Source organism: Rousettus aegyptiacus, unplaced genomic scaffold (assembly GCF_014176215.1).
Source record: "Rousettus aegyptiacus isolate mRouAeg1 unplaced genomic scaffold, mRouAeg1.p scaffold_m13_p_12, whole genome shotgun sequence".
NCBI classification, from domain to species: Eukaryota; Metazoa; Chordata; class Mammalia; order Chiroptera; family Pteropodidae; genus Rousettus; species Rousettus aegyptiacus.
In genome coordinates this window covers 68905569-68925319 of record NW_023416287.1, presented here as the reverse complement: position 1 = coordinate 68925319, position 19751 = coordinate 68905569, and the positions used below count along the sequence as shown (strand labels likewise).

Sequence of the window (19751 nt, the reverse complement as noted above, 5' to 3'; positions counted from 1 at the left end):
TACAAAATAAAAAAAAGTAAGGGATTGTATGCCGACAAGTTCCTTGTAATCTGTGAGGTCAACCGAGGGTTGCTCCGCCTAAAAATAAAAATAAAAATTTAAAATAAAAAAATAATTGGCATTTAGTAAACCCTCCAAAAATGCCAGCCATTATTATTAACATCATAAATTTTATGATGCAACAACGCCACAAAGGATGGAGTTTTTCATACCATTTTATCCTGCAGGTCTGGAGTATTGACAACATCTCCCAGTGGCCAAGGGAACATTACTTTTCCTAGCATCATTTCTTCACAAGCTAATATCAAAAATCAGGAGAAAAGTGATAGCGAGAGGATTTCCTCATAATGTCTCTCATGTTGTTAGAGAAGATAATCTTGCCCAGGAACTTCTCCAATGACTGTCTCATATCCCTCTCGGCTAGAAAGGGCTCGTGAAACATCCTTAGCTATAAGGGAGATTGGAGCAGGAAGCATTTGGCATTTTTAGTACCATTTTGGAAGACAGACTCTGTCATTAAGGAGGGAAAAAAGGGAAATGGTTTTTGAATTGACAAACAACAATGTCTATACTATTTTGTTACATAAAACAAAACTTGCTGCAGGCATTAAAAAAATAAAAATAAATAAAACTGTGGTATTTAATAATAGCTATTATTATTCTTTTAAGATTTTGACAATAAGTTGTTTGTTGAATTTGAAGAAGCTTGCAAAGGCGAGGAATTAAAAACAGGTTTTACTGAATAAAGTAAATATTTCAAGCTATAGGAATATACATGAACAGCATAGATAAAACATAGGTGAGGGGGGAAAGAATGGAAAAGAATAAGGCAAATTTGTGGAGACAGGGTGAAGATGAAGAAGAAGAAGAAGAAGAAGAAGAAGAGAAGAAGAAGAAGAAGAAGAAGAAGAAGAAGAAGAAGAAGAAGAAGAAGAAGAAGAAGAAGAAGAAGAAGAAGAAATAATAATAAGTAAAGCTGCTATCTGTGAAAAGCTTACAGAATGCAATCATAATAGAACAAAGGATTGTTAGATTTGAGAAAAGAAATTGTTAGGTTAAAATATTACTGAAATTATTTATTTATAGCAGAAAAAAGCTACACAGAAAAAAATAAAATTAAGAATCCATACTATAAACCTATCTGAGAAATTTTTTAAATCATCAAAAATCAAATATTATGTTGCAGATGAAAGGAAAGTGTTGCTGATTTGATGACATTGTAAAAAATGTTGACAGAACATAGAGAGTTTGAATGCTTCTTTGCAGTTGCATATAGAAAAAAAAAAAAAAGAATGACCAAGATTTTAAAATAAATAGATTAACAACTATATTTTACAGCAGAAAGAATGTTAGAGATTAGAGACGACAAATACTGATAAAAATTCTGGATATGCTACGAAGTCAAAAAGAAGTGGAAATTTTTCTGTAGGTCCCAACATAAACCATGGGAAAAAATAACAGAGGTAAGTCAAAAAGAGGTGGAAACTTTTTTATTGGTCCCAAGATAAATCATGGAAGACAATAACAGAGGGAAGTAATGTGGGTATTTATTTGGAAAAGACAAGCTTTTATTTGGATAGATAATTTTCTCATTAAAACCATGTAAATATATGGTGTGTCAGGTGAGCTGGTGTAAAATATTCCATGCCATAATCAGTAGTTGGCTGGGAAAGAGATTAAGTCACAAGAGGAATGAGCTAGAGGCCATGGTGTTGTTACTTAAAAATATACCTATTCAGATTTATTATCGTAAAGTCTTCTGCTGGCATAGAGCTAGAGGATGAAAAGATAAATAAGTTTCATGGCTCAAAGCAGGTTTACAGTCTGGGGGACAAACAGGCTTATCCTCAAATAATACCAGACATGAGCTCTCGCAATCAAGGGCAAGGGGAGTGCCTGAGGAGCTAAGTGCGAATTTTTTAAACTCTTCAATTCACTTTGGCACATTTACTTTATGATTTGGTGGGCCTTCTTTTATACCCCATATCTACAAGTGGCCTGATCACCACTAGAAAATGGTACCTGGATAGGTTCAGGACAGCAGACATGATATGTAAAAATAAAACCTTTATACCAACCTGAGCACCTCATGGGACATTTTACTTTATGTGTGGTCTATAGATTCTCTCATAAAAAATACTGCACTTGAGAAAATTACAGTGAAAATATTTAAAAAGAAACAGTGTGGTAATAGTTAGAACCAGCTGTGGTTTATGCATAAGACATTAGAACAGTCATAGAAGTAGAGCTGTATTTCTCAACCTTTGGCACTACTGACATTTTGAATCAGATAATTCTTTGTTATGGGATCTCCCTAGTCTTTACATATTAGATTCCAGTGGCAACCAAAAATATCTCCACATCCTACCAAATGTAATTTAGGGGAAAATTTCTCCCAGTTGAGAATCACTGGGATGGAGGAAAAGACACTATCATATAACGATGATAAAGTGATAAACAAACTAAAGAGGAGGGGGGGGAAGTAGACTATCACAAGAGTAAAATTAATAGAAAAGAGAGGGAACTGAAGAGAGAAGGAAGAAGAATAGAAAGAAGAAAGGAGAGATAGAAAGAGAGGAAGAAATATAAAACAGTGGTCTTTCAGAGCAAAGGTAGAATGTAAGGTGAAATATAGTATATATGGTAAATAAAAACCTCTGGGGTGTATTTTTAAATATAAGGTTGTAAAGAATAATTAAGAAATGGAACCCGATGAACAAAACATAAAAATATTGTATAACATCCTTGTGTGTGGTAAGAATGAAATTTGGCTTTTTAAAAAAATTCATATTATATCTCCTACCATTAGGTTTAGTGCAGGTCATAAAGGGGAAGTTTTCTATGTATGGACCTATGGAACACTGGGATCAATTTAGAAATCATGTGGATCACCTATAGGATAAAAAGAACAAAACATGTGATTCAGAGTTATTTAATATTTTGTGTTGAAACTTTAAGACAGAGAGGTTAATACCTATGATTCCCTTTGTCCTTAATAGAATGGCCATATTTTGCCTAGGAGAAAATATATTGGAAAATGCAATGTTCTTTAAGGATCGAAGAAAGCAGGAGAAATTGAACAAAGCAGAGATATGATATCGAACGAAAGGAAGTTCCATGGCAAGAAATATTTTGCTTGTCTTTTAGAACAAGGGTCCCCAAACTCCAGTCCGTGGACCAATACAGGTCCACGGCCTTCTAAGAACCAGGCCACAGAGCCAGAGACAAGCAGCAGGGGAGCGAGTGAAGCCTTATCTGTTTGCAGCTACTCCCCAGCATTAGCATCACCGCCTCAGCTCCACCTCAGATCATCAGGTATTAGATTCACATAAGAGCACCGGTCCCTGGTACAAAAAAAGGTGGGAGGAGGGGCTGCTGTTAGAAGATAAATCCATATTTAGTCTGAATGGCCCTGTGTTTGAAAAATATTCCTGAAATCAACTAGCAAAAATTATTTGAAAAGGAGAAAGTGGTTAAGTTACTAGTAGGAAGAAAGACTTTATATTTCTCACTAAAATAGAAGAGGGAGAAGCACCATCTTTGGGACAGACGATCTGAGAATCACTGATGCATATACATGAATAAGAGTCAAAGGAATGAGCCAGAATGGTGAACTATTATTGCAAAACTGTAGGTGAGACAGAAGAGGGGAAGCAATAATTTTGACAGTATTGGGTTATAAGAAATTGATATGCAATGCCTGTGGAAGTTTTGTTGGTTTCATTTGATGAGAGAAGAACTGTAAATATGAATAATATGTAAATATACTTTATGACAAAAATAAACTTACGAGGATCAAATGAGAGAAAGAATGTAGAAGTGTGCTGAATAAGTTAAATGCATCATTCGGAATGGGGGTTTACTGTGATCTGAAATCCTAAACTCTCTCTTGTGAACTGCTGAAACAGTTTTTTTCACACCAGTGAGAAATATATGACACATACATATGAATAGAGTTTGCACTGGTAACGTGTTAAAAATAAGCAAGGATAAACTCTCAATGTTCTCAGCAATGTAGAGGAAGGTAAACGAAAGGTAACTATATAGCAAAATAGCACTGCTAACCTTTGTTCCCTGTCATTCAAGGTTCCCTACAATGAGGCTTCAAAGTTTTGTTTCAGTGTAATCTATTTCACAACTGGAATAACCCCCTTCCACAAAGTTTATTCTCTCCTCAAACATACTTTGCGTGAGTTTAAGCTAATTCTAGATCTTTCTTGTAATGTCATTCTGAGTACATGTATGCACACCTATTTGTCTTTCTAGAGCACTCACTAACACTATCAAGGTTTTTCTGTTTGCTTTTTCCCACTAATTCTTAGATGTAAATAGCATATCTAGGCACGTATTCTTCAAATTTTGTGTTGCCCTTTAGTATTTGCTGTGTTTCAGTGTAGCCTTCCCTACCTGATTGCAAGGTCTTTGAAAATAAGGTGCTCTTTACTATAGCACAAGAATACTAAAAATTTAATAAAAATGTATTGGTTGGTTGATTATTAGGTCCAAACAATAATTTTAAAATTATTAAATTCATTATAGCACCTTATTCTTCAGATTATATCTGCCTTCGTTTATCCAGATGATTTAATCTCAGGATGCATATTTGTGGAAATTTTTACTCATTTATTCTGTTCATGAATATTTCAGAAAGATTCTAGTTTCTAAACATAAGAAAAATAGAAGAATGGAAGATCAAATTGTATTTTGGATCATTCTACATTTCCTCACATGGAAATAATTGGCTGCTATACTCAGCTTCTTAGAGTCTAAGTAAGATGTGAATTTAGTTCTAAGCCCACCCAAAGAGTTCTTACTTTAAAATAGTGATTACAAAAACAAATACAAAAAAATTATATGTTTTCATAGTCTTCTATGAACTCCTAGTGTAACTTGAACAGGAAATGATTAGACATTGTCATTAGTCAGTTGTAGAGAGAACAAGGTATCTTGAAATGGAGCAAAAAACCATGAGACCACTACACTTGGATTTAAATCAACTAGTCTTGGTGAAAATGACTTAGGCATCCTAATGGTTGATACAAAACCAATGGTGTCTATCTATCTATCTATCTATCTATCTATCTATCTATCTATCTATCATCTATCATCTATCATCATTTATCTATATCATCTATCTTATTTTGGAAGTAGCATGTAAATTACATCAAAATGTAATTCCAGTCCTGCTAAGAATTTGGGATACAAGTAGACTCAACTACAATATTGTATTAATGGGAAAAATAAAAAAAGGAAGTATCAGCTTATTTCTGTTTTCCTGTTTTCTATCACAATTTACTAGCTCATCACTAGTTTTCTTTACAATTGTGCTGCATCTATTGTAAAGCCCAGTGCTAGCCTCAACAGTCTCTCTGTCCCTCTTTTCTAGGCAAGGAGAAATTTGCCTTTGGACCAGGAGTACAGCATCTTGTCATATTGTTAGTTTGGCCTTACTCCAGATTCTGTATATCGTGGCCCCAAGCAGCAAGAAAGAACTTTCCAAATCACCACTCTCTGCTTGCAGAGGATGGTGCTCACTGTTCATAATCAAACTGAAGTTTTATTAGTTGCATTATTGGTAGTTTTGAAGCATCCTTTGGACAGAGCAGAGCATCCCAGGCTGTCTTCAACATACCAGGTAATCACACCATTGCTCAGTAGGCTAAATTATTTTAAACCTTTCAAAAAACAGCTTCTCTCCTTTCTGCAGGTTTTCATATGAACAATCTCCATGAAAACGACTCCTAATTTAAAGAAAACTAAGGCATTCCTCAACACTGACAAGGAAAATGGCTCTTTTTGGCCAAATCATAGAAATGAGCTTCCTTAAGTACATTGCACCTTTAAAAGCTGACATTATTGCCGCGAAGCCTGAATGGTACCTTGTCAGCATGGAATAACCAGACTGGGCCAAGTTGTCATTTTTGACAGGTCAGTGTAATGAGCAAAAGAACGCTGAGTTTGTCTAAAAGTTTTCACTGGAATCAGCAGGGTAGAGCTGTTTGGGGCGATAACAGCTCTACATACATGACTCATTAAATGTGTCACATTATCAAATACTGTGGCCTACACTATCGCAGCCACCACATTTATACTTTGTTTCCTCCCCCCACCAAGAACTCCCCAGAAGTCTTTATATTTCTAATTTGAAAAGGGTACACATTGCTAAGCTTTGTGGCATTGGACATTAGCTGTGTGCGATTAGATGGATGTCAAATTCTCAGTTGCTCCTTTCAAAACACTACACAGAGATAAATACTAATCTAAGTCTATGGGAACTTCTTTATGGGCATCTCCTTCCTCATTTCCTGGGATTGCTTTGGTGACACTTTGCTGTCATGAAAACAGGCATATAGAATAAATAAGGGAAACAAATAAGAATTGGGTACTTCTGAATTACGGAGTGACACACAATGGCACACAGATTTGCCACTGGGATATGAAACACAAATGTAGTGACATAAGATCAACCCAGATCCAGATTGCTTGCTTAGTAACTAGATAGCGAAGCTTAAAGGTTCCTCCCCTTCCACCTTACCAGCCAACTGTGGTACCCTCTCTTTAATCAGATGCACCGAATAACAGGGAACATTTTTCCCCTGCTTCAGAAAAATTCACTTAATGTTCGTGACTAATTAAATTCTCACTCTAGTCATGATTAATGTAACAAATAATTACAGCTTAGATCTAATATAGATACAACTAATTGTTCTGCCCACAGTGCATCGTGACTAACAATTAAACGCAGCTTTTAAAGCCAAAGTAAGATCTGAGGAGTGACCTTCGCCTGGCTTTGCTTGCGCCACTGAAGGAAATACCTACATACCTTCTGTTTTCCTCTTTACTTCTTCGATGGTGACAAAAGGTTTTATTTGTTTGTTTGTTTGTTTACATTTCTCTTTCATTATGTGTTAGATAAGCTCTACTGCTTTACACTTCTTGTTGTTCCAATTTGTGGGGTGTTGGAGGTTGGTGAGCCAAGCCCTAGGAGAGAGAAATGGAGGGAGGTTGTACTGACTACAATTTTCTCCAAGAATCAAGTGCAAAAGTACCGTTCACATTGTCACAGTGAAAGATAATGGGGATCTGGCAATAATTCTGGTTTAACTGCACGATAACAGGCCTGGTCCATGTGTCCATCTGCTCTAGTACTTGCAAACACCCTTTTGGTAGAGAACATTCTTTTATTCCGCAGTTCTGAAGCAGAATGGGCTGCTGCTGAATTGAGGGAGGCACATAGAGGTAGTCTTCGGAAACACATTCCCAACCAGTGCAAACATTCACAAAAACATGGGGATTATCTCAACTGTGAAAAAAAAATGTTCCTAGTTTTATTAAATACTTGAGGTGATAGAGAATCGATAACTTACCTATCTTCCCCATCTGCATTGGCAAATAGGAGACACATCGAACCCTCTATGGAAGAATTTGCTCACAAAGCGATTATACATACAGTCATGTCTCTTAAACTACTTTTTCTTCTCCCACAATAACAAAATATTCCTTTTCGATCAGGGCACAGTTAACCATAAGTTGTCTATACAGACTAAAACTCAATTAGAATGCCCATGGCATGAGACTTCTGGTTAATTTAACATTTAAATATAACTATGCCTCATACCATAAATTTTTTCTTTGCTCTTTCAAATAATTCTGAAATATTCAAGGCCATTTTCCTGACTTAGTAAAATCTAGTAGACAAACAGAATATTATTTTGCCATTTGAATAAATTTGGGAGCCAGAACTGGAATATTGTATTTGCACAGCTTATATAATTATTCTTACACAATTATTCTAAACATATCACAACTATGTAATGATAACATATTTAGCGAACGTTTACCACGTGACCAGATTTGGGCTAGTGAAAGTTGAATCAGTCTTTCCTACTTTTTTTTTTTACCTTCACTAGATAAAGTACATGCAATTCTAGAAAACATTGATTTAAACTAAATTTCAACTCATGCCGTGCACAGTGAAGTTACAAGACCACAGCACAAAGCTAACGCTGCAGACTGCGCTCCTCTGTCATGCTCCCCCTGGTGTCCTGTCTATCATATCAAGCTTTTAAATATGTTTTTTGTTTACCAATACTTTTAAGTCTATTTCCACTCCAGGTTCTAGAAACATACTGTTCCAAAAAAAAGAATAGTTTTGGAGCAACAGACCCAAAGTCAAACCTAAGGAAGCAGCGCCAGAGATACTGCCAGTCAGATAAAGATGTGACGTGTGAATTCTAGGATCTAGAATTTCCTGGTTCATTCTTTCTGATGAATTCTACCATTTTTAGTCAATGTATAAGTTCTCACTTCAATTGGTTTCCTAGTCTCCCATTTTCTTTAGAATTCAATCCCCACTTTGTTCTAGTTAATCTTAGCATCCTTCAGTTCCAGTAATTCATGGCAACGAGATATGAAGAGTGTAATATGTGAACTAAATGAATAATATCAGGCCTCCAGGAGGTTGTGAACTCAAGCAGAGCCAATGTGTCTTGCAATCTTTGTACCCATAAGAAGCACAACAGAATGCCTATCATCTAAGAGAGGTTTAAAGTTGTTCATAATGAATGAGTAGATGGATGAAGGAATGAGCACTGCAGAAGGAAGTTTTGTGATAAATATTTCCTCTGGTTCCTATCGTGCCAACGGGTATCTCCTATGGTGGATTGCCTATGATTTTATTATTCTGTGACCAGCACATAATACCTCAGAAGCTCTCATTTTTAGAAACTTTAGTATATAGATTCTCAGACTTGAAAAGGTCATTGAGTGGTCATAAAGCCATCTCCCAATTTCCAAGAAAGGATCAAATTTAACAGTAGAGTCAATATTTTATTTTTATAATTCAACCATGTACATAAAAAAATTTACAAAGAAATATGCATAGTTATAACCATTATCTAAACATTTAACCACCAAAGACACTGTCCATATTTTATTTCCATATGACCTCACATATCTGAGATGTCATCAGCAACAAATCAAAACTTATATCTTTTTGAAAAACACAAATAATATCTAAATGCATTATTTGGACAAGAAAATAATAAAATTCCAGCCTAAAGCAAAGTAACTAAAATGTGCTAATTATGTGCAGTTCCATCACGAGTAAACATATGATTTCTATTAGACTTTTTGAAATATTGGAAGTAACTCATGAATAGAATCCTCCTTCCCTGTCTATTATGATGAAAGACACTGAAAGTTCCAGGGGCTCTAGGTTAGAAAAAGAATACATGAGTGCTTTGAACAATATGAGTGAATTTTTTGTCAACCCACATATATTTCTCATTTTAATTCTGTGGAAGCTCCTTTAGATTACTAAAACCCATGATAAATAAAAATTAGATTTACTCTAATTTTAGAAATTACTGAAGAAATTCTGTAATCTTCACTTCATTTGAAGGCAAGACAATAATGTTTATATCTTGACATATTTATCTGTTGTATTCTCCTTTCAAGCTAGTTTTCTGGGAGAGTTTAATTTATAGCTCCTATTATTTTGTTCTTCTTTTTAGATCTCAAAACGAATGGCATGCCTATGAAAAGCGCAAGACAGGAAACTAAAGTCCTGTGTTTGTTCTAAGTCCGTAAATCACCATGGGACTAGAGGAAAGGCATCTACAGGCAGCTGGCTCTGTCAAAAACATTGGGAAAAAATGGAAATCAGAGATTCCAATGGCAGGATAGTTGTTCCACAAACATTTCATAGCATAGGCTTTGAGAGACAGTGATATTATGGTTGTAATCTCAAAGTGCTATTTAAAAAATACCACCCTATCTACCTTTCAAAGCCTGTATTTCCTCCCTGTGCTATGGCTCTCCTTCATTAGACCTATTGGCTTCATCCTTTAAGGGAATCTTTTGTGTTTCCAGATCTGTTCTTTTCTTCACAAGGCTCTTCTTCTTTTACTGCTCTCTCTCCAACCTCCTAGACTCTGAAGCTTTCCTCAGTGTTCCTGGGCTCTTTCTGGGAAATCTTTCTCAATAATGTCCATTCATACTCCTGAGTGCCACAGCCTCTACCAAGAGTCTCCACCCAAGACTGTATATGAAAATCACCTGAGGAATGTGCAAAGAATAATCATGCCTAAGCCCAACCCAGACCAAGTATCTTGGCCTAAAGTATCAATTTCAACATGTTTTAAATATGCCGTAAGTGAGCAGAATGGCTGAGGTTGAAACACACTATTCTGTGCCAAATGTTTGTACCCACCTATAAGTTGAGATAATTACAATAATGATGCATATATATTTAAAATGTACATGTATAGACATATATGTACTCAAATTTTTTTCCTTGACAAGGAACTCGTTTTTAAAGCAGCTCTCAATAAAGATCCCCTCCATAACTATGGAGGAGGAGAGCTCACCTAAGCAAAATGGCATAAAGAACCCAAGTCTTGCTGTCTTGCCTCCTTTTCTTTCCATTTTTTCCTCTTCTGTTTCTTTTGTTCTCCTCCTACAGTCACTGATACACCAACAAGCCCCTCTACCTCTAATCAAGGGTACCAAAGGATAAAGTTTTAAATCTAATAATCTATAAAATGCTTTCCAACTTTAAAAGCCTGTGCGTTACTTACATGTCTATATTGTGATTACCGTTTACTAATATCTGACAAACCAAAGGACAAAATGCTGCTGAGAGCTGTGCTAACCTAAGCAGTAAGGCCTGTGCAATTATCATACTGTGTCCACTTTCTAATCTCACTCAGGAGACTGTAAACACTTGAGGGCAGATATAAGTTTTGAACTCATTCACAATTGTGATTAACTGATTAATTGTGCCATTATTTGCTCTTAATTTTGGCTGCATATTGGAAGCATCTAGAGAGTTATAAAAAAATACTGTATTAACTGAGAATTGACTTGTGCTCAGATCCTTTGCTACAACAACTGAACCTTAAATCCCACTTTAAAAAGATCCTGCAGATAATTGCTGTGCACATCAAAGACAAGACAAGTTAGACTCTAGAGTGACTAATAGTTCTCAAACTTGAGGTTGCATCAGCATCATCTAGAGTTCGTGTTAAAATACTGATGTGCTTGTCTTCTCCCCTAGAGTTTCTGATTCATTAGGTCTAGTATGGGACCTGAGACTTGTGATTTCTAGCAAGTTCCCAGGTTATAATGATGAAACTGGTCCCAGGATAAAATTTGAGAATCACTGGTCTAGACCACTTATTTTCAAACTTGATTACACACTGAAATAATGTGAGAATCTTTAAAAAAAAAAAAAAAAAGTATTGACCTTTGTGTCCCAAATCTAGAGATTCTGATTTAATTGGTTTGGGTATAGCCTGTGGTTGGCAGTTTTTAAAGCTCTCCAAGTGATTTTAATATGCATCAAATTTAGGAATCATTGGTCTAATCAGAGGTCAGTATATTTAAAAGAATAACTTATTGAGGTGAAATTCACATAACACAAAACCAACCATTTTCAATGGACAATTGAGTGGCATTTAATGCATTCACAATGCTGTGTGACGGTCATCTCTATCTAGTCCCGAAACATTTTCAGCACTCAAAAGTAAAACTCGATACGTATTAAGTAGTTTCTCCCTATTTTCTCCTCCCCTCCCCAAAGCCACTGGTAATCACCAATCTCTATTTTGTCTCTGTAAATTTATCTATAGACATTTCATGTAAATGAAATCATAATCATATAATATCTGGCCTGTTTCATCTGGCTTCTTTCACTTAGCATGTTGTTTTAGAGGCTCATCTACATTGTAGCATATCAACACTTCATTCTTTTTTATTGTTAAATAATGCTCCATTTTACATATTTATTCTATTATATATGGAAGATATGTATAAATCTATGATATATAATGGAAATACATATTTAATGGAGTATATTATATATATATTTCTCTCCCACAATTCATTTACCTATTCATCTATTCGTGGATATTTAAGCTGTTTCTACCTGTTGGTTATTGTGACTAGTGATGTTATTAGCATTCATAAACATGAAATTTCTTGAATAACTTTTTAATTCATTCATGTATATACCTAGCAGTAGAATTATGAGGTTATATGGTAATTCTATATTTAACTTTTTGAGAAGTTGCCAAAATTTTCCATAGCAGCTGAATCAACTTACATTCTCATCAGAAATATACAACAGTTACAATTTCTCTATATACTCTTCTATATATATATATTTTTTAATTGTTATTATAGGCATCTTAGTAGGTATGAAGTAGTACTTCATTCTGGTTTTGTTTTGCATTAGCCAAATAACTTGGGGAGGGCGGCATTTTTTTTTTCAGGTATTTATTAACCCTTTGTATATCTTTTTAAGATAAAAAGTGCTCTGGCCTTTCAAATTCTTTGCCAATTTCTGATTGGATCTCTTATCATTTTCGTTGTTGAGTTGTTGAGTCAGTTGGCTATAGACGTATGGGTTTTTTTTCCTGTACTCTCAATTCTATTCCATTGGTCTGTTCTATAAATCTCTCCTGATGCCAGTATTATACTGCTTTGATTTCTGTAGCTTTGTGGTAAGTTTTGAAATCAGGAAGTGTGATTTTGTCCTTTTTCAAATTTTTTTGGCTATTTAGGACCACTTGAAATTCTTTATGAATTTGAGAATTAGATTTTCTAATTCTGAAAAAAAGACCATTAGAATTTAGGTTACATACAGGGTATCTTTCTACTCATTTGTCTTCTTTAATTGCTCTCAGTAATTTTTATTGTATTGTACAGTATTGTGGTTTTCATTGTACAAGTCTTTCACCTCCATCGTTAAGTTTATTCATAATTAGGGTTTTTTTTAATGTTATTATAAATAAAATTATTTTCTTAAATTCCTTTTTGCATTTTTCATTATTGGCATAAAGAAACATAACTGGTTTTAGTGTGTTGATCCTGCACTCTGAAAGTTTGCTAAATTTGTTTATTTACTCTAGTAGCTCTTTGTGGATGTATTCTTTAGGATTTTCTATATATATGCAATCATGGCATCTGATAATAGAGATAGTTTTACCTATTTCTATCCAATTTGGATGTCTTTTACTTCTTTATGTTGTGTAACCACTATAGCCAGAACTTTCAGTACAATGTTGAATAGCAGTGATGAAATGGGCATCGCTGTCTTGCTCCTAATCTTAGTGAGAAAGCTTTCCAAACTTCTTTCACTTTGAGAATGATGTTAGCTGTGGGCTCTATCATGTTGAGAAAGTGCCCTTGCTTTTGACATTTTTAAATATTTGAAAAAGAAATCAAAAGAAGAATTTCATGTGACACACAAACATTATAAGGAATTAGAAGTCAATGTTTATAACAACCTTTTTATTGGAACTCATCCACATCCATTCTTTCCCGTTTTGTCTAAGGCTGTTTTTGTACTATAAAGGCAAAGTTGAAGAGTTGTGATAGAGACCACATGGCCCACAAAGCCAGAAATATTTGTCAGCTGGCCCTTTACAGAAAATACTTTCCAACTCTTGGTCCAGCCCTTCTAGACCTAAGCTTTGTGAAGGAAGTTGCTTTTTATTTTATTTCACCACTGAATCTCCAGCACATCCCATTATTAACTGCCCAGTAAATGATATACACTAAATAAGAATTTGTTGAATTAAGCAATTGAAATATTATGAAATCAGCCAATTTAGGAAATCTTTAATCCTCTTTTTACTTATTAACTCATAAGGTTATCTCAGAAAACAACAAACAAGTAAAAATATCTTTCTACTTCTGAATCAGTACAAAAGTTTCAAGTGTGAAGATCACTAACATTACATATAGTAAATGAAATCATATGTGTACACGTGTGTCTGCCTATAAAGAAATATACACATTCAGTGGTTCACACACAACAGGGATTCTATTCCATCAGTTGCTTGTCCTTCTAGGAATTAGAAGAATTGAGTGTAAATTCTGATATGTATACTGCATCATATCAAGTGGCCTTATCTTCTTCGATATTTGGTTTCTTCGTATGTGAAATGGTCATAATCATAAATCTCATGCAACGTTTGTGATGATTACTTGAATAGTAAATGTACAGCATCTAACACAATGCCTAACAAAGCAGCTGGCTATGGTTTGCAAAACTACTACAGTGAAAGAATGCAATGGCAGCTCAAATATTAGAAGTCTAGGCCTACCTATAAATTAGCATGAGCATATCAGATAATCTAGGGTGGTAACAAGATACATTCACAAACAACCACAAAAACTATCACCACATAGTTTCTGGGGGTTGGCCTGTCATGTTTTTAAGTACGCCTGCCCTATAGGACCCCCAAGAGACAAAAAATTGAAATTTACCACATCCACTGTGGTCAGACTGAGTGGTGGACCCTTGTTCTGGGGCTGTTCTTATAAGAATTATTTCCCAGCTAGTCTGTAAAGAGCCTCTAGGATCCGTGTGTGTATGTGTGCGCGCGCGCGCGAGAGAGAGAGAGCGCGCGCGCGCGCGAGAGAGAACAAGCAAGCTTACTTGGCTCTTAAATAAAAGGGCACAGTGAACAGTGCTCTTGGCACTACACTCTGATACAAAAATAATATACATTTTGTCTCTATTTGGATGGTACTTCCAGGTAAAAGTTGTGCTCAATGAGAATCAAGTTGAAAATGTTTCTCTGGTCCCATTTAAAAGGTTATACATAATGAGATTTCTGCCATGGTGGGAAAGTTAAGAACGCTGGATGACTTGCCAAATCTTTTGATCACAAAGAGGACTTTTATACTCATTGCAAAGCATTTGTCTTTGCAAGGTGTAAAATGCCAGAGCTCAGCTTCCTTTTTCAGGGTCTGTTACTCTCCATAGCATAATTTATCTTAAATTCCCTAGCGGTGTTAACACTTTCCACTCACTAGCACAGAAACTATTTCAATGTGTATGACTGCATTCTCTGAAAGTCTAGGGATCAGTATTGTCACCTTTGCAGTTTTACTTGCCCTTGGAATTCTAGGATTCTGACAAACACTGAAACAATCTATCTTTTCAATTAATTAATAAATCAATATTTATTGAACGCCATATATGTACTCAGGCCCTTTCTAAGAAGCAGAAATGGCACATGATTGGTGTCTGTATGAGAGGTTATAAAGTCTATGAAATTCATAGAATTTCTCTGGTGGATACCTAAGAAATTGGTAATAGTAGATACCTTGAGGAGATAAAGGGGAGGAAAGGAAGGATTACTCTTTACTCTTTATCTTTTGATACCATTTGAACTTGTACAATGTGCTTTATTTACCTATTTAAAAATAAAACTAGTCTACGGCCATGCCACCCTGAATAAGCCTGATCCCGTCTGATCTCGGAAGCTAAGCAGGGTCGGGCCTGGTTAGTATTTGGATGGGAGACCACCTAGGAAGACCGGGTGCTGTAGGCATAAAATAAATAAATAAATAAATAAATAAATAAATAAATAAATAAATAAGGGATTGTAAACTGACAAGGTCCTTGCAATCTGTGAGGTAAACCAAGGTTTGACTCACCTAAAAAAAAATAAAATAAAAAATAAATAAAAATAAAAATCACAACTTAAAAGATATTTTGAAAGTGAGGTTTCATAGGAAGTAGACAACTGGAGAGGGATCTCAGAGAGTGTATCATTGATGATGCAGACACTTGGCATTAGTCGGGGAAAGGAGAATGAGGACTGGAATACTTGGGAACGACATAGCCAGTCCTCTCGCACTTCCCATGGCATATGAATCAGATCGTGGATACATGGCCTACCATAGTTAAATATTCTCCAGTCATTTGGGGGAGTTCACTGAAGTGACTCATATACATTCACAAGCTTCCCTCTCCAATCTCTGCTCTTGCCTCTTATGCAGGCATCTGCTTGCCAACAGTTGGAGGTAGAGCCTCAGCAGGGTGTCCTCTCCCCACCTGCTCCTGCAGGGGATATACATCTTTCTCCCCAAACAGCAAGGTGCTTGAGCTAAACCAACATTGTGTCAATTCACTTACTACGTGTTCTGCAAGTATCGCACCATAGCACAGGTTGCTGCATGGCCTTCTAGAACTCCAGCTCTCTGTTACACTTTATCACCTGTAGTCTCTCTGGTATCACAAGGCCCACTGTGAAAACAATTACTTTAACTGCTACTTACAGTTAGTTATAGCTACCCTGTTTTCTACATAAGGCTAGTCATGGAAAGCATAGTAGGATGACTTCACCACGGTTCACAGCTTCCTGATCCTCTTTCTCTCAGATAACTTAGTGCCATGTATATGGTCTCATGTAAAGAGATGACTAGATAGACACTCCACCATATATTCGTAATACACTTGTATTCATACATAGACTATACACATATGATATTTATAGAAGATATGCATATGTTTTCATGTCTGTAAGAAGTATATTGTCGCATGCAATCATGCAATGTCAATTGCTTGTCAATTTCCAATGGTTACATTTTATTTAGAAACGTTTGTAGTAGTTACAGCCCAGCAAGATCAGACCCTGGAGCAAGTGCATATCCCATGAAGTTTATCAAATGGACTTAATTCTTTCCAATTTATAAGGACATGGAAATTAATCTCCTCAAGGAGATTAGATAGCAGGTTTTAATACACATACTTCAATTATTAGCACATCCTTCACTTTGAAACTTTTGATAGAAAAGAACACTTGAGTCTGGCATCTCATACTGGGACAATGGGAAAAACATTTGCTTTTTAGCTTTACAGAAAATCCTAGGTGGATCTGAGTCCTAAACAGCTTTATAAATTATATAGTAAATGTTCTTTGCTGAAGTCCGTGCAAGGACTGAGTCAGGAAGTGTTGGGTATGAATGGGCAGAAGTTGCCATGAAAAGATGTAAGCAGAAGATTTACAGAGAGAATGAAAATTTACATCCTTAGCGGGTGTTTTGTTGATGGCTTGTAATAGTCTCCTAGGAGGTTTACCTTGCATGTCTGGTATCTACAGAACAAACAGCCTCAGCTTGCACTGACCTTGATATCATTATGAATTATTTTAACAGGGAGAAACTTGGGAAAATATCTCTAATGTATTAGATACCACCCTGCTAAATGCAGCATCTGGAATAAAGGTCTCCTCTATCGTCTGTTTACTGTGTGCTGGAGACCTGCCAGGCTATCAAAGCCAGCATGAATATGTAGATCATTTTGCCTTTCAACAAGTTGGTACGCAAGTTTGGAATTCTCTTGCAGTAGTATTTGCAATAACCTGTACGTTTTAGAAGGATGAGAAGTAGAAAGTTATTCAAATATTTGAGGTAACTCTATATACGAAATCATTAAAGTCACTTTCTTAAGGAAAACATACTTCAAAAGAAAATTGACATCAAATAAATTGTACTGGACCCAGCACTCTATCCACTGGTTTTCAATATGACTTGGTTATATGATCAGCAGGTGACCTTGAAATAAACCATTTAATGTGTTTGCTCTCCTCGTTTATGAAAGGAGAAAGTTAAACTAAATGGTCTATAGGGTCCTTTCAGCTTTAAAATTCCACGAGTTAATGAATGCAAATGGAAATAAGACATATGAAACACTAAAAAGACAAAAATTAGAAATAATCATTCATTTCTAAAAAATAGTAAATCAGGAATGTATGAACAGCACTTTTCACTAAGGAGTATAGAATACACAACTGAGGTGATGAGTTATTGACAAGGTAAAAAAATTCACAACTTTATAGATAACTTATTTAAAGACTTGCAGAAAAACAATAAACTTATTTTCCTTTGTGCATATAAAATTGTGCACATGCCATTGTATGAGGTTGTAGCTTTTCTGCTGGCTCACCTAGACTATGTCCGAGCTCCTGTTCCCCTTCTATTCTAGTCAGAACAGAAAAGATCCATGGACTGCTGAATGAGGTGGGATCTGAGGACCAAAGAGACTTAACTCCTTACCCAAAATGATTCTTTCTGAACTCCACCCTATGTGAATTTATTTAAGGCTTCCACAACGCATTGTACATGTTCTTGCACTAATATATCAACCTCTTTTACAGGAATATGTTTACCATATCAACTAGACCTAGATGCAGAAAGACTAGGACTTGGGGACAGGACCTCTAATTAGAGTAGGGGAGAAAATTTTCCATCTCGGAAACTGACTGGCCGATGCCCCTGTAGACCTCTGAACAGCGAGTTGACCACAGGTGCTGAGAATATCGGTACAGCAAGAGCACTAAGGACACTAGGGATTGGGCTAATGTGGGACAGAGAGTATCACAAAGGAAGAGGAAAGCAAATAGCATACGACACAAACTTCGTGAACTCAACATCCACTTCTCTTAGGGTAGAAGTGTGTATCTCTTCACTTTGAGTCGTAGAACCCTCATTTACTCTTATTTTGCTTATTTAAAAAAAAAACTTGATTTTTTCCCGCTAAAGCTAAGTGAAAGGATTATGCTAGAGAAAGGTACAATAATAACTGCAAGAAATTGCTACTAGGAGAGATATTGAATGAAAAGAGATAATGAAACAGTTAAAACCAGATATAAAAACTTGGAAAGTGAGTGGACTGGGCTACTTGTGGGGGTAAGGGGAGACAAACCACCTGAAGAATGTGCCACACACCATTTTCCCCATTTGGATAATGGGCTGTGAACCAGGACTGAACGTTCATGTGTCTGTTTTCACTTCCCCTCTGAGGCTGCTGTGAAGGATCCAAAGCTTTATTTCTTGCCCTTTACCCCCTTGGGATTTGAGTAGAGTGAGACCATTTGAAAAGAAGATATGTCTTACTTTCTGATGGAGAAAAATGTGATTAGAGCTAACTTCAGGTTTACTCTAATTTCTGCTTACCTGTGAGAATCCAAATGTATTGTGAGAACATATAAACATTAAAAAAAATTATCAAATCTTTACAGCACCCAGTCACATCAATAAAAAAGACCTATGACGTTGTATAAACAAAACACCCATTTTTTTTCTTAATTGAGAAAATTCATCTGTCATTTTGGTTTTATGTGGACAGGTAGGCAATATTAATGACTAAACTATTGCATTCACGTAAAAGTGCTTGGGAATCTAAGATATTCTAACATCTTCTATGTTAATGTTTCAATGAAAAAAGCATAGCATGGCTAGATAAGCAATGCATTTAAATGTCATGTGAGGAATGAACAAATAAGTGTGATTGGATTTTTAGGGAGAGAGCAATCATTCTCAGGAAATACATTCTGGTTATGCTGACATTTGAACTTGGCCAGGACTGGTAGTCATGGTAGTTATGAGAATATACCACATTTTTTTCAATCGCACCATACAACTTATAGGGTTTTTGACATTTAATATTATGCAAATCCACATGTGCAAGACTATCAAAAGTATACATTTAATTCAGTGAATGTATTTCTACCTCCCATTAGCCTCAAAAAGCTGTATTTAAATTGATTCAGCATTTAAAGATCAATGATGTTTTAAAATTAAGAAAACCTAGTACATTAAGATGTGGCAGGGCAGGGACATTTTAAAGTAAAGATAGGAATAGTAAAAATGTAAATGCGTAAAAGACGATTTGCTGAATGGGTGGATGACATACAGATTATTTTCTTTGCTGTGTGACTTGAGCTTAGTCACCAAACCTCTCTGTGCTTTGGGTTAATTACCCATAAGACAGTGCTGGAAAGAAAGAAAAAAACATGATTACAAACATTTGGTTGATATAAAATCCTATATAACTGAGCAACACGTGTAAGGAGATATGTTTAATTAGATATCGATTAACTTGTAGAATCTTCATCTGACCTTATAGAAACTGTGTATTTCTGTTTGTAGTTGACTCCAATTTGCCT

General features: G+C 35.7%; 1 non-coding gene across 1 annotated transcript; it reads left to right on the top strand.

Moving 5' to 3' along the window:
• The first annotated feature begins 15231 nt into the window (after positions 1-15231).
• On the top strand, positions 15232-15350 carry LOC118610105. Its single transcript, XR_004953791.1, has one exon. It is a non-coding gene; the product is annotated as a 5S ribosomal RNA (ribosomal RNA).
• Positions 15351-19751: the final 4401 nt, after the last annotated feature.